The sequence below is a fragment of the Mastomys coucha genome, unplaced genomic scaffold, assembly GCF_008632895.1.
Source record: "Mastomys coucha isolate ucsf_1 unplaced genomic scaffold, UCSF_Mcou_1 pScaffold11, whole genome shotgun sequence".
In the NCBI taxonomy this organism is placed as follows: Eukaryota; Metazoa; Chordata; class Mammalia; order Rodentia; family Muridae; genus Mastomys; species Mastomys coucha.
Genome location: NW_022196893.1, coordinates 16,539,586 through 16,554,260, shown reverse-complemented (window position 1 = coordinate 16,554,260; position 14,675 = coordinate 16,539,586). Strand labels below are relative to the sequence as shown.

The window sequence follows — 14,675 nt, the reverse complement described above, 5'->3', positions numbered from 1 at the left end:
TGATGTATGGCAGATCCAGTCTTCCAAGTGGCTAGGTCATCCCAATTGATGGGGCCTCTTACACATTCTCCTTGAAACTAAACTGAAGCTGCAGAGCTCCACACATCTGGGCAGAGCCCCACAATCTGGGCTCCTCGATACATGGCCTTTCTTGGCCATATCGTGAGAGAAGCCAGCACAGCCTCACCCACTGGATAGAGGCTTACACAATGCCTTAACCTACCACCTCTAGTAACGCCGGCGTTCGTAGACTCCAATTGGATGACTCTGAGTGATGGACAGCTGGTTCTAAGCCTGCTGAAGCTGGCCAGGGGAAGGCTAGAGAAAGCAGTGACACAGCCTGCCACTTCAGGGCACAGACTGTTTCCAAAGACTGGGTCCAGCTCTCTGGGGCCTTCACCCCAAGCTACAGGTATTCTGGGGTCATTCTACAGCCCCCCGACCTCCATCAGCAGGTATCACTGGCCATTTTGTGGACTAGTAACCTTATGCTTAAACACAGACAGCCCATCTGGAAGAATGGCAAGTACAAAGGGCTGGAGGATAGGGCTGGGGGTACCTACTGTGTGCCGGGAATACCTACTGAGTGCCTGGGCTGCAAGAGGCTATCTCCGAGCTAATCCTGCCCCACCACAGCAGATCTGTTCCTGCCGGATTCCATCTGCTTCAAGAGGACAATTCAGGCCTCCAGGGTAGAAGGTAGGGCTAGAGCAGGGACCCAGAATCCTTGGCACTATCTCCTGCCCTGTTCTGGGCAAGGATCTTTCTCACTGGTTGGAGGCCAGGCTGAGTCCCTGAGGAGCTAAGGGTAGGGTAGGCCTGGCACCAGGGAAAGCCTCTGAGGGCCTGGCACCAGGTAGAGCCTCTGAGGACTGGTCCTAACTTCTCTGAAAGAACAACTGTGGCCTGCTGTTTGCCAGCACACAGCAGTGTGGAGTGAGCCCTTCTCTGCCCAAGTAGGGCAGACAGCTACCTGTGTGTGAGGCCGTGGTGGTGGGTGTCTTCTGATACACATGACAGGTGTTGACTTTCCTGGGGGGGTCCTCGGGAGCATCCAGGATCTGCAAGACATAAGGAAATCAAAACAGAGGTGTCACGTGGCTCCGATGCAGAGAAGGGTCAGGGGTCGTGTGGCCTTCCCTTCCTCAGCTTATCCCCAGAGCCATCCATACATAAGAAGACCCATACAGTACCTACCGTGAGCTTGGCACCAGAGGCCTGGAGTTTTGGTCACAAGAGACAGGGAATAGCACTGAATGCCACGCCTGGCTTTAACCAGTTCTGGCCTGCCAGGACCCACATCCCAAACCAACTCCCTGCCACGGCTCCCAGGCAGCCCCAAGACCTAAGCCCTTCCTTAGAGGAAGGGAGGGATTGCAGGGCTTGGCTGCTGGTGCCTAGCTAAGACCCTCTCTTCACTCTAGCCCCACTGTGGCACCCATAGTTCCCTGTGGCCAGAATGTTCTTCTGCCCGCACCCCTGCCTGCACTGCATCAGACTAGGGGTCCCTCCACCTCACCTCACAATACCTGCACTGACTCTATAGGCCTGGGAACTTTGAGGCAATTGTGTTCTTCAGCTAGCATATGTCCTGGGCCTGGCAGGGAGGGCCTGGCATCCATAAGCATCCCATCACTTGCCTTACTCTGAGAAAGAGAGACTGGATAGTTGAGGTTTATGAAGTTCAAACAGGACTTTGGGTCATTACCAAGAAGTAACTTCAGCAGTCATTAAGAGCCAGGAAGGGGGACAAGCCAAGTCTGACAGCAGGAAACCAAGGCCAGGAGTCAGCCCCGGCCAGAACGACTCCTAGGCTCTTCCTTCTCCCTATATACCCAGGGTGTTTTGGCCTTGGGCAGAATTACCTGCTTCTTTCCTGCCCTCTTGAACCCACCATGGTCCAGAAATCTAGGTGTCCATGAACTCTGGTTATAAGAAGACTCGGGATATCACATAATCTTAGAATTATGGCCTTCTCCAGAACTAGTCAAGATAGGATGAGGGACTACTCTTTCATGGACAAGCCAAAAGCAACTGAGGTCTGTCACATCACTGCTTACAGCATTATCTCCAGAGAATTTTTTTTTCCTTCAAACTTGAGACCTTGAGACCAGAGGAACTTGCTGAGGGGCCCTTGGATGTGCTGGACCCTGAGACCCACCAGGGACAGCTTATCTCTCTCCATCTCCAGAAACTGTAGTATCTGCAGGCAAAACTGGGAACTGCTGTTCTTCATCCACACAGGGCTATGAAAGTCCCAGCCAGAGAAGCTAGAGGACAGGAGGGAAGAGCCTGGGGCTCTAAGTCCAAGTTTCTGATCGTATTACTTAAGAAGGGAATGTCCCATGGCCACACTGTTCCTCACCTGACAGCTAGACCTCTCCCATCTCTTCTTTTGGCTGGGGCCAAAACTAAGACTCTTTTCACTTCTGGGCCCACGGTGCACGGATTCCCCAGTTTAATGATCTTGGGACAGCTGCCTGCTGCTCAGAGCTAGCGCAGCCTGGCTAACCTAGCCTTACCGGGGAACATGGAACTGCCTCCCTAGGAAAGAAACTTCAGTGGCAGTGAAACCAGTAAAGCCTACACCTGCTTGGCTCAAAGAGAGGCCCTTCCACAAACAAGATGGCAGGGTGCCTACAGAGCCAGCAGAAGAACTCCCCCCCTTTTTAAATAGCATAATTTCATGTCTCTAAACAAGGTCAGTGTCCAAACTTAGAAATTCCAGGCTTCAGGTGCAGGGACAAGTGACACAGAATGAAAAAATTCAGTCATGGGAAAAAGAAATAAATGTTGACCAGACCTTGGTGGGGGGGAGGGGGGATGTGGGAGGGAGGCTGAGTACCATCTTAAAGGGGCAGTGGCTGAGGCTACACAAGATACCTTGGGCCTACTCTGGACCCATGAAGGCATGTATTTACCACACTGACAGTACAGAGCTCCTACCTACAACACAAAGGTGGTTCTAAGGGGACCTGGTTCCACCCTGAATAACACGGAAAGGCGCCTGGGTGAGCATGGGGGGAAAGTTTTTATGGCTGCTCAAGGGAGAACCCCCGCTGCAGATGGCATTGCCCAATTTTCTCTAACTTCAGACATGCACCCCCAGACTTCCTCTTGTCATTCAATTGCTCCTGTGTCTTTTCACTCACTCTACCTATGGCAGTAACGAACCACAAAGCCATGGACAGGGAGTTGACAAATGCTCCATTACCTGCCAATAAGAACCTCTGAATAAATCACAGACATACACTACTCCCTCTCAGGCTGATGACCCTTCCAAAGCTGTCCCTCTGTCCCTTAATGCTTATGTTCTGTGGTATAGTCACCTGGGTGATAGGGCCACATTGTTTATGGTTCATGGCCCATCAAAGTTAGTGCTGAATCTGTCAGACCAAGCACCAGGCAGAAGGTCCTGGTGGTCTAGCCCAGCCCTACCTCAACCTCATTCCTACCTATGCTCACAACCACAATTAGGTGTACATACAGGATTCAGCAGGGGCCATGACACCTATCTAGGTTAGCAGAACAACTGTCCCTGAGCGAGAGCTTTGGCTCCATCCAAAGGCGAGGGGCTGAACAGAATCTTCCAGGCTGCATGGCCTTCTGGAACCTGTTTACTCTGAGCCACACTTTTGTATATTAAGAGAGGTCATTTAAACCTGCTATCCCCATGGACTTCATAGGCACGTTATAAAGCAACCAGGTGTACTCTTCCCATCCACCCCACCAGCATCTCTCGGTGGAGTTCCCCATCGGCAACCGCCCACTAATGTCCAGTGGATCCTACAGATCAAGCTGCCACTAGACACAAGGCCATCTGCACACCCACCTGGGATGCTTAGGTAAATTTCACAAAAGATGCCAGTGTCTGTGATGGCGACATAACGGTGCTGGCTTCATTTTAGGTATTGTTTTCAGATAAAGGACTCAGAACATCCCAGAACACGGGAATCCTACCCTAAACTGACACCATTGCTCCATTGCTGTGGTCATCAGCTATCTGGACAAAAGGGATACTGTCCTCATATAGAGCCCCTGTGGTGCCCGCAAATTGTCTCTGCTTCTGCTAAGAGCCTTGGTGCATGCTGGTGGATGGTGCTACTTCACGCATGTTTTGGCAATGCCTCTGTTTTGAGGATAAACATGTAGTGGTAATTTAGGCGGAGTCAGTCGATCTCTGGGCAGATGGTTAATTGTATCACTTCAATGTTTTTCCTTCCAGTACAAAGGGAACAGCGTTCATGAGTCAAAAGTCTGAGACCCAGAGGAAAAAAGAAAACAGAGGCTAACAGCCCTCTGTCTGGCCCGGCATACAACCCAGCTCTGTGTGTGCGCATGCATGTGTGCGTGTATCCGTCTGCCCCCATAGTGGTTCCCATGTGTCAGAAGCCTGGTGGGCTGTGCTGGGCATTGCATGAGTCCAGCCATGGAGCTGAAGCATCAGGCCTGGGGAGGTGGGTGGTTGGCTCCTAGTTGCTCACTAGACAACAGACTCCTGCAGCGTTGTGCGTGAGTCCTCCTGGTCTCTAGGGAGACTTCAGAAGCAGGGTCCCAGCTGCTTCAAACCCGGACTCTGGAACCTTCCAGGGACCCACCAATATCAGAGTTAAAGTGAGGCAGACAGAGAAGGTGGGGGCCAAGGTTGATAAGGAATGGGCCCCTGGCTGTACGGCTCTTCCCCACTGGTCAACAATGAGCTCAGGGGCACACTAGTTATATGGCCTGTTATCAAGCGACGGTACACCCGCTTCACTGGACAAAGCCATATTCGATATGTTGATCACAGACCCCAGAAGGTGAATGGCAAACAGAAAGATGGTAGACAAAGTTGCTGCCATGGGACTGTCCTCTCCCGGGAATTCTCAGGCTGGTCTATCAGGAAACAGCGTTCTTGAGCTGTAGTTGCTGTGTGGATCAACTTTAGCAGGTACTGTGCTCATGATATTGGAGAGAGCCCCTGAGAGCGGTCCATACACAGAGGCACAGGGGACCTTCCTTCCAGTGACTTCATTCTTGGGAGTGTTCCCCTAAAACACACTTGAGCCAGGCTGTGAGAGCCATAAGTGGTTATAGCCATTCTATACAAGGAGCTCTCAGTGTAGACACAGTGGTCAGAGGACCATCAGGGATATAAGCTCACAGTGTAGGAGGTGAGCAGAGGCTAGGGGGCTCCTCGGTGGTGACGAGGAGTCCTAATAAAATGAAAAGGGGCTGGGCAGTGGTGGCGCATGCCTTTAATCCCAGCATTTGGGAGGCAGAGGCAGGTAGATTTCTGAGTTCGAGGCCAGCCTGGTCTACAGAGTGAGTTCCAGGACAGCCAGGGCTATACAGAGAAACCCTGTCTCAAAAAAGCAAAAAACAAAAAACAAACAAAAAAAAAAAAAGGAAAAAGATGTGGAGACACAAGGCTTGTCAGGAATTCCACTAACAACGTGGTGTGGTAACACACATCTTTAATCCCAGGACTCCAGGAGCAGAAGCTGGTGGGTCTCTGTGAGTTCAAAACCTACCTGGTCTACACAGCAAGTTCGAGGTTAGCCGAGGCTACACTGTGAGACCCTGTTCGAAACAAACAATAACAATAAATGTCTCACTAAGGAGATTGGTCTTCAACTGAGAATGGATGGGAACCCTCTTTTAGGTGGGAGGGTCAGGCTTTTCGGCTCTGTCCACTAAGGTCCCTGCAGCTGTGAACAGGGTACAGGCTAAGGGGTAGTCTATAGGTGCCTGATCTCATAGCCTCTTTTCCTTGGTCTATATAAAGGAGCTGGGTAGGGTCAGAGTTCTCTGAGGCCACGCAGAGAACAGATGTCTGAGCCTGGCACAGTAAAGCTTGGTACCCTTCATGCTGACTCCTGCCTAGAGCCCCTTGGAGCCCAAGTCTAGGAGAAAATGTAAAGGCTGGGCGTGGGGCCGTGCCCACTGCCTCTCTGCTTTCCCCAGAGCTGGTCTCTAGGGCATATGAGGGGGGTGCAGAAGGACAGGTGGTGGGGGCAGTTAGAGGAGCCAGTCCGCCTGGCGGTAAATCATCAGGCCATGCTTTATAATTATCTGGGTACTTAAGCTCCTCTCTCTTGTCTCTCCCTTCCCTGGGGAAATTTCCTTCATTTCCTACGCTTTCTCAGTCTCCTGGATGTCTAAATCAGCCCAGACCAGGCCCAACACTCGGCTTTACCCAGCTCTCTCTGCCTACAGCTACCAGCTTGTATGTTTGTAGGTTGCACGGTAGCTACCAGAAGTGATCCGTCCTCATCCAAGTTTCCTTCCGGGCCAGGGCAGAAACCTAAAAATGCCACCACACTCAGCCCTGGAGTCACAGAGGCAGAATCTTCATGCACTACTTTCCCTGACAGAGGGATGGGCAATGAGCCTAGGAGACCTAAGGGTAGGAGGCCACCATGGCACTTAATAAGGGAACAAAACAGAGAAAATATGAAGACAGGAGCCTCGGTACCTGGGCAGCAGCAACTAGAATGTGTGGCCTGTTTAGTTCATGAGGGCCCCATGCTGACACCACTTAGAACCTGCCTGATGCTGTGTATCCAGCTCTGGCCCTTCTTCTCATCTAGCTCTCACTCAGAATCTGGGTCACTGTCCCCATTTTGCAGATGCAAACAGTGAGGCACTGAAGGCAATGTGAGTGGTTTCTCATTTGGAGGCTGCTCAAAAGGTAACCCCCAGAGCCAGTCGGTGCCAATGCATACTCTCTAACACAGCTTCCTAATTCCATGAAGGAGGAGGGTGGTGTGCCGCCATGTCAACAGTGTAAAAGGCCAGGCGAAGGCATGTATAGCCCTCAGGTGAACTTTGCAAAGCCACCGTGGGAGTATCCCTTTCCCAGGCCTCCCCTCCTCCCTAGGGATGAACACACTGAGCTTTTTAAAAGCGGGATCTCATTTTAGGCCTATGCTTCTGACCTCGGGAAACCTCTTTAGTCACTGCAGAGCCCTCTGGCAGGACTGAAGCTCCCTATTGCTGCATTCATAGCTAGGTCCCTGAGTGCCAGACAGATGCTAAGGGCCTGGCTGGCTTGTGCATGGCCTCTCCAACCACTGCCTTAGACACATTCCATGACCAAGATTCCTTCAAAACCCCTTCTCTGAAAGCAAACAAAACTGCAGCCTGGGAACCCAGAGGAGCTAAACACTGTGTGACTCCGTTTTTCTTTCTCCTTTCTTCCTTTCTCTCCCTCCTTCCCTATTTAAGTACTACTACAAGGGACATAGGAAACCTGCTAACCCCCTCATGTTGAGAATGGGTAAACCGAGGCCCAGAGACTTGAAAGGGGTCTTCCATAGGTTCTATGACTGGGTGGGATTTCTGGAATCCACGCAGGACTGACTTGGGCACACACCTTCTCTGAGCCACAAAATCTGTGTGGTGGTAGTTTTCAGTGGTACCCAGTCCTGACACCGTAACTGGCCCAAAGCATGCCTAGTGATTGGTAGGGCTCTGAACCCACCTGATACTTCCCTGATGTAAGCTGGCCAGTGTGGGCAGGGCTGGGACCATTGGGCTCCTTGGCACAGACTGAGTGGTGCTCAGCAAATGCAGGAAGAAGTCTCTGGGGAGGCCTTGAAGCTCAGGGGCAGGGCTCCAGAAAAGCAGGCTGCTCTAATGGAAACCAGTGGCTAACTCCCCCCCCCTTTGGTTTCCATGGGGACAGGATAGGAGGTGGAGCTCTGGCGTGGCTGCTGCAGCAGATGTGGCCTGTTCAGGGCTGGTGGGGGGGGGGGGTGGCGCCTGGCAGGGAGCCCTGGGACGTGGCAGGAGTAGGGCTGGGCGCGGGGCCCTGCAGCCATAGCTGTGGTGGTCAGCTTTAGGGAAGAGCCCAGGGCCGTCGGTCCACCACCTCCAGGAAGTCTCTTGGATTCCTCAGGTGCTCCAAACCCACAACCGGAGCCTCCTCAGAAGGGAGTAGGCCCACGGCATCTCAGTGGGAGCCTGGCCCTCCTGAAGATATCTGCATTAGTCATGCCAGCCATGTGGAGGCTCTGTGTGCCTCGGGCCTGCTGGTACTTGTAAAGTGTGTGTGGGGTGTGGGGGGCCGGAGCACCACATGGTCCTCTACTGTACTCTGGACGGTGCTGATGGCTCTCCTCCCACAGGCACACTTGGCCTGGTAAGCTACAGGACCTAAAACCTGTGTGACGGGGGCCTGAAGAATCAAGGGAGCTCCGTACCATTCTGACATGCAAGAGACTCTGGGGGCTTGGGCACACAAGCCCCCAGCGTGGGCCATACCAACTGATGCAGCTGGACGGGACTGTTAGAACTCTCCCTTGCTCTCTACGTTGACACACTTACCATGAAGAACTAGCCTTTTATGAGCCCATCATGACCTAGGACACAGCATCCAGGCTCACAGATCCAAGTAGCTCCCTGCCTCAGGTCCGTGGAGAACGGTGACACCGGACTCCCACCTCATCTCTCGCTGCTACCCTGAGTGTGGTCCACAGCACATCAGACCATATAGGTATAGAAACCCTGAGCCAGGGCAGTATCCTAGGCCGTCAGAAAACTCAGGCCTGTGGAGAGGTGATGGTAGTTCTGTCAGAGAGGTCTCTAGCAACCCCAAACCTCCATGGCCTTGACCCTTCTCACCACAGCAGAACTCCAGGCCAAAGGAAAGATCTTTATTGGTGTTGGGTGTCTGAGGAGAAAACCAGCCAAGGTCAGCCTCCAAGAGGCAAAAAATAAACAGGGGCTGGGAGGAGGTGTCAAACGCCAGATTGTGGCTGTGGGAAAGCTCCCCCAGCCTCTCTGTACCTTAACCTGCTTGTATAGAGAAGTGAGCGTCCAGCGCTCACTAGATAGGAACTTCTCTCTCTCTCTAGAGCAGGAACTTTGCTCTGTTTATTCCACATTCTAGCGTGCTCAGCATGGGCTCCCTCCAGTCAGATGTCAAGACAAATAGAATTGGAGACGCTAAAATGAATGTGGAGGCTGTTTTTAAAAATGCTTGACATGTCCCAGCCTGGGCCTAGCACATAGTAGGTACTCTGCAAAATCAGTTCTCCCTGTCACACAGAATAAGACCTGTTGGTGGCATCTAACCTGTACTGGTACTCTTTGGGAAGAGCCAACTAACAGTCAAGCTCTTGCCTGGGCCAAAGCCTTTCAGCCATGGAGGTCTCCAACTGGGCCTGTTCACCAGGTCTTATCACCTGGACACTGACCACAGTGGCCATTCCTTTTCAAGCCTGACACCTAGATGAGGTCCTAGTCACATGCTTGGCCTTACGAGTGCTCACTTTCGGATGCCTGGCATTGGCCTCTCAGTTAGATGGCCCAGGGGGTCATCTGTTCAAGGGTAACCCTGCCTCAGGAGCACAGCTTTCCCAGCGTGCTAGAGTATGCTGGGTATAGGCCTGAGACCCCCTGCACCCTAGCCCTCGGGTGCCGAGTGTCCCGACGGACCGGTACTGGGCGGCTCAGTCTCCGTTCACAGCAAAGACCCGGGATGATTAGAGCATGTCTCCCTGCCACTGGGACCTCTGACAGCAGCCATGTTAGACTCTGAAAGGGTCTATCAGAAGGTCCCATGTTCTAGCACCTGGCTCATGGAATAGGTGACTAACTGGGACTTTGAAAGCCCAGGCCCAGGTGAGGTTCATCCCATGAGGCCTGGCAAGGCGAGAGCAGGCAGGATCCCAGGATCCCTCCAACCACGCCTGAGCCAAAAGTATAGGCACACACCCACCCCAGGAATCCTGGGCAGGGCTGGGCACCCAGGAAACTGGGCTAGAGGTTCCAGCACATGCTGGTGTGGCCAGGCCACCTCTCGAGCACCCCTGCTCCAAGTTTGCATTCCTTGCCCAAGTTCAGAAGCCTAGAGAGTCCCAGGGTTTGACGATAATGACTCTTTTCCATGGTTGCTACCATTCAGCAACCCCACATCTAGCCGAATGCCCCCATGACATCACAGACACTTAATTTATGTATCTAATGTCCTCCCTTTTAGAGAGGGGAAAATTGAGGATGATGTGAACAAGTACCTCACTTAAAAATTCAGGCTTCCTAGCTGTTCCTACTGTATACAATAAGGTTAAGAAAGCTGACGACTCATGGTTTCCCAGTTTAAAAAAAAAAAACTCACATGAGCTTCCTCCAGGGTCTGAGGCCGATGTTGCATCCCTTTCTTTAAAAAGCTCCAAGTCCTATCAGAAGGTGGGTCATGACGCTTCTGTCCCACCTCATCTGACCCTTCAGTCGTACAGCGCTTCTGACAGGCAAGCCCTGCCCTGGGTCCAGCATGCATGCAACATAGGCACACAGAGACCTGTCCGGAAAGGCCCAGCCCTTTTGGTGGCTCCTTATAAGAAGGCCCCTAGCAGATGACTAGCACTAGAAGCAGGACTTCCGGGCAGCTCCCCGCCCTCAGCCTGCCTTCCCAGATTCCCATTCTGGGCCGCCATTTCCTCTGCTGGGCCCTGAGGCTCACTCTCACTCTTCCAGGTCTGCAAATGGCCGGCGCCTGGAACTGTCCATCCATGTAGGGGGAAGGCAGTCTGAGCCTTGCCTGGGCCTGGTGAGTACCTAAGACAACCTCTGCTCTGGGACTGACTGTATCCCACCCCCATCTGCCTCAGCCTCCTCCAGTCTAGGAAAGGAGGCCCATCTCTGGCCCCCAGGGATTCGGGGGGGGGGGGCTGTCCATTGTAGTCATTGCAAGGGTGTACAAAGGGCTTCACTGTCCACTTGAAGAAGAGGAGGGTTAATGTCTAAAAGACACTGGTAAAAGATGCCCATCTACCGCTGGCACCCGGGCCAAGCGGGAATGCTAGTCAGTGGGAAACTACAGAAACCCACGTATATCTATCTGTATAGGTCACTCACACATGCATTTGTGCATGTACCTCTGCCAAGACTTCCTGGTACATCCATGGTCCACCTGTAGTACACGTATGGAGTGCACACTAGGGAAAACCTTAGCTGGTCTATAGGGACCTGGAGAAAGGCCCAGTGGGGTCTGACTGTTCACCTAGCTTCCTAGCTGCCTAAATCCGGTTCCCCAGCAATCCAGAGGGAAAAGAGAGGGAACCCCCTGCTCTGGGGATGTTCTGGCACTCCAAAGTACAACAAGGAAGCAGTGGATGGTACACTCCACTAACTAAGCTTTCTAGTTTGGGGCTAGGCCTCTGCTTTCTGTTCCCATTCTACATACAAGGAAGCCAAGGCTCAGACAGTGAACAGTCAGAATACAAAGCCGGCCCCGACTTGTCTCACTCCCCCCCCCCCCCCCCCCCCCCCCCCCCCCATTAGCACCGTGCTCTTCCAAAAGTGAAAAGCCCCCGCACGCCTGGCACAAACGATCCTGAAGCCACATAGATACCCTCTCATTTTGCCTCTGTTACAGCGGCCAGCCCAGCCACCCATTCTCCTGTTTCTGAGGCTATGGCTGATAGGACGGATGGACCCACAGGGAAAGTATGAAGAGGTTAGAAACTCAGACTCACCACTCCCAGCCAGTTGTGGCGGATTTCATCAATTATTATTATTATTTTTTTTATCTCCACTGTTCTCTAATATCTCCACCAACAGGTACAAGCCTTCAAATAAACCACAGAAAAGGACTTCTTTTAACAAATGGTTGCGGAGGTGGGGGTGGGGCAGATGCCCCTCCCTGCCTCTCTCCCAGAGCAGGAGCCTCCAATGCTCTCTACAGGCAGGGAACATAGCACCTGACTCCAGAAGTACAGAGGTCAGTGCTGAACACATGGGAAAGGGGGAGAAAGCGCAGCGTAGAGCGGATTACATCATCACATGTACACCATTCCCAAAACAAGCAGTTATCATCGTCTGCAAATTATTGTGGCTGTAAAAGCTCTGGCCTCCAGTGTGTTAATACAGCCCAATAAATTCTGCACTTCCTTAGTTTGTTGATATGTGTATATGTATATACACAAAATACATACGCATGTATATTCTAATTTATACCTACTCTGTGCAATTGGCCCACTATATTTTTTTTCAAGTTTGAACTTAAATGTACTTTTCAATCATTTGAAATATTTATTATTTGATTTTTTCCCCCATGCAGGCAGATCTCAAAATAATTAAGTGTACTTTTCCCAGAAGAATCAGAGGCCCAAACTCCTTCTAGTGAATAAGATATTAATAATTCCATGTCCTGCTGGGCAGTGGTGGTGCACGCCTTAAATCCCAGCACTTGGGAGGCAGAGGCAGGCGGATTTCTGAGTTTGAGGCCAGCCTGGTCTACAGAGTGAGTTCCAGGATAGCCAGGGCTACACAGAGAAACCCTGTCTCGAAAAAATGAAAAAACAAAAAACAAACAAACAAATAATTCCATGTCCTACAAGTTGGAATTTAAGGGTAGTGTTAGGGTGCTCACACAGCAAAACAAGGTTAGAAATTGGTAATTAATTAAAACTCGGAAGGACCTTTGACACGGGGCATCTGGAGTCTTGAAAGATGGAGACCAGGACGGGTGAGATAGCCCTGCAGGTAACAGAGCTTGCCCTGCCAAGCCTGGCAACCTGAAGAATTCACTTCTTGGAAGCCACGTGGTGGAAGGAGAGAATTGACTCCCGCAAGCTGTCCTCTGACCCTCCAGGGTGTGCCATCGTACACAAATGCCTACACACACGGAGGAATGACATACACATGTGTATGCAGAGACTAAAACTTAAAACCAAATTTAACAAAGTGACGGTGCTCGGCCAGCCCTCCCGAAGATCGTGGGGTGAGTTTGCTCCTCGACACAAATGCGTCGTGTTTATTTTGACCCCAGTTCTTTGAAATTGTTGACTCCACAATTAAAATATGCCGTGTGTTCCAACAAGTCCTAGGCAGTGGTAATGACAGACCAGCCCATCTGTGCCTCGAGAATGTATAATTTCTGTCTATAGTGGAATTTATATAGAGGCAATGGTGTGGAAAGTGCCTTGCGTGGTACTTTCTTTTTTTCTATTTTTTTTTTTAATACTGTCAAAAAACATTGGGTGCCATGGAAAGTGTTGAGATTTTGCCCATTTAAAAAAAGAAAACAGTATGACATTTTACATTTGGGGGCAGGGGCGTTCTGATGCTAATGGAACTCAAAAACTTAAGGTAGCAAGTGGACATGTACAACTTTCTCAGACTAAGAAGGCCGGTATGAGAGACATATCCTAAAAGCAGTGGGTAAATTTACGCCAAGTAGAAGTCCTAATTCCACCATGAAGATATTGGCATGGATCCTTTTTCTGCTGCTTCTCCCTATCTTGTCCGAAAAGAAGGTTTTAATACTCAGGGAATTCTACCACATGTCCACCCGGAACTTAGAATTGGAGATTTATTCACCTACATTAATTATTAAAAACAACAACAACAACAACAGGTGAGGACTGGACAGCAATTAAAATGCAAATTCTCCCGAGCAGCTAACCTCTCTTCTCTTTCTTGCCTAGTTTTCTCTTTGCCAAGCTTTTGCCTTTGAAATACATTGCGCTGTTGTTTTTGTCCCCTATTACTTTTATTTTGCCACTAGTGTTTTATCCGATGCTTGCTAAATATTTGGGTGGAATGAATCCCCCAGCTTGCAGCAGCAGAATGTGGCTGTCATAATCGTGAAAATGTTTTAATTATCTCAGCTATATATGCCTGTCTCCGCAGCCCCAAACCCTTCGGTATCTACTGCTGCCTAGCGTAAGAACAAAAGCAGCTGGGCTGGGCCCCGTTTTCATATTTGCTGGAGTCTGCTCTGGGCGGGCGGCTGCTGCAGCCAACAGCACCCCCCCCTCCCGACACATAGAGCCCATGTGCCTCTGGACTCAGGAAACAAAGATGGCTGTACTTGGGAATTTTCCTCTTCCCGCACAGTGGAACTTTCTGTGTTGGATTTCCCAGTTCCCATAAATCAAGACCCCAGCTACCCTCAAACATAGGGAACCGGGCTGTGGTTGAGGGCCCTTTTGTCAGACTGCCAGAGGGGTGGAGGTGAGCGGGCAGCTGGGCCCTGCAAATGTCACCTTTTTATAAAGGATGGGGCTTGGGACTAAACTCAGACAGCCACTAACTCAGCTCGTGGGCAGCACAGGCAGGCAGGTTACACAAAGATCTTCAGGGGTTCCTGCTTCCATTAGCCACAGTTTGGGCTCTGTGTGCCCGGGCACAACTCTGCAGGTGAGGAGCCACTGTGAAACAGGGGCTAGACAGGCCTGGAGACCACTCGGTGCTCTCCAAAGGTCTGCCTGGGCAGCTGGTGGCCACGGGCACCTCTTGCCCATCCTGGCCAGGTGGTTACCGGCTGGGCACATTACTGTGAAGTAGATCCTCTCCTCAAAATAATAAATGAATAAATAAATAAATAAATAAATAAGAAAGAAAGAAGAAAAACCTTAAAAACAAGTGCTTTAAAAGCAGAGTGTAAAATAACTCCAGATATTACCCACACTGCACTGTTAAGCCAAGAAAAGCTTTCTTCTTTTTAAAATAAAAAAATAAAAGAAAATTAAAAATAAAATTAAAACAAAATGAAATGAAAGGCAGAAAGAACTAAATCCTGAAACTGTGGGAACGGTGGCATTAGGGATTCGGGACAGAATAAAAGAGCCCCTGTTTCTGAACTCGAAGGTCCTCCCTCCTGTGTGTGGCTGGCCCTGCCTGCGCCCTTTGCTGGAGGACCCTATGATGGGTCTGGGTTTTCCCTCCTTGCTATTCCCAGTACT

General features: G+C 50.9%; 1 long non-coding RNA gene across 4 annotated transcripts in view; it reads right to left on the bottom strand.

Annotated features, from left to right (window-relative positions):
• Positions 1-14,675, bottom strand: part of LOC116077349 — a 62,232-nt gene that overhangs the window by 13,095 nt on the left and 34,462 nt on the right. For all 4 annotated transcript variants that reach the window (XR_004113213.1, XR_004113211.1, XR_004113215.1 and 1 more), the window contains exon 2: positions 974-1,061. This is a non-coding gene — a long non-coding RNA (uncharacterized LOC116077349). The remainder of the gene's footprint in view (positions 1-973; positions 1,062-14,675) is intronic.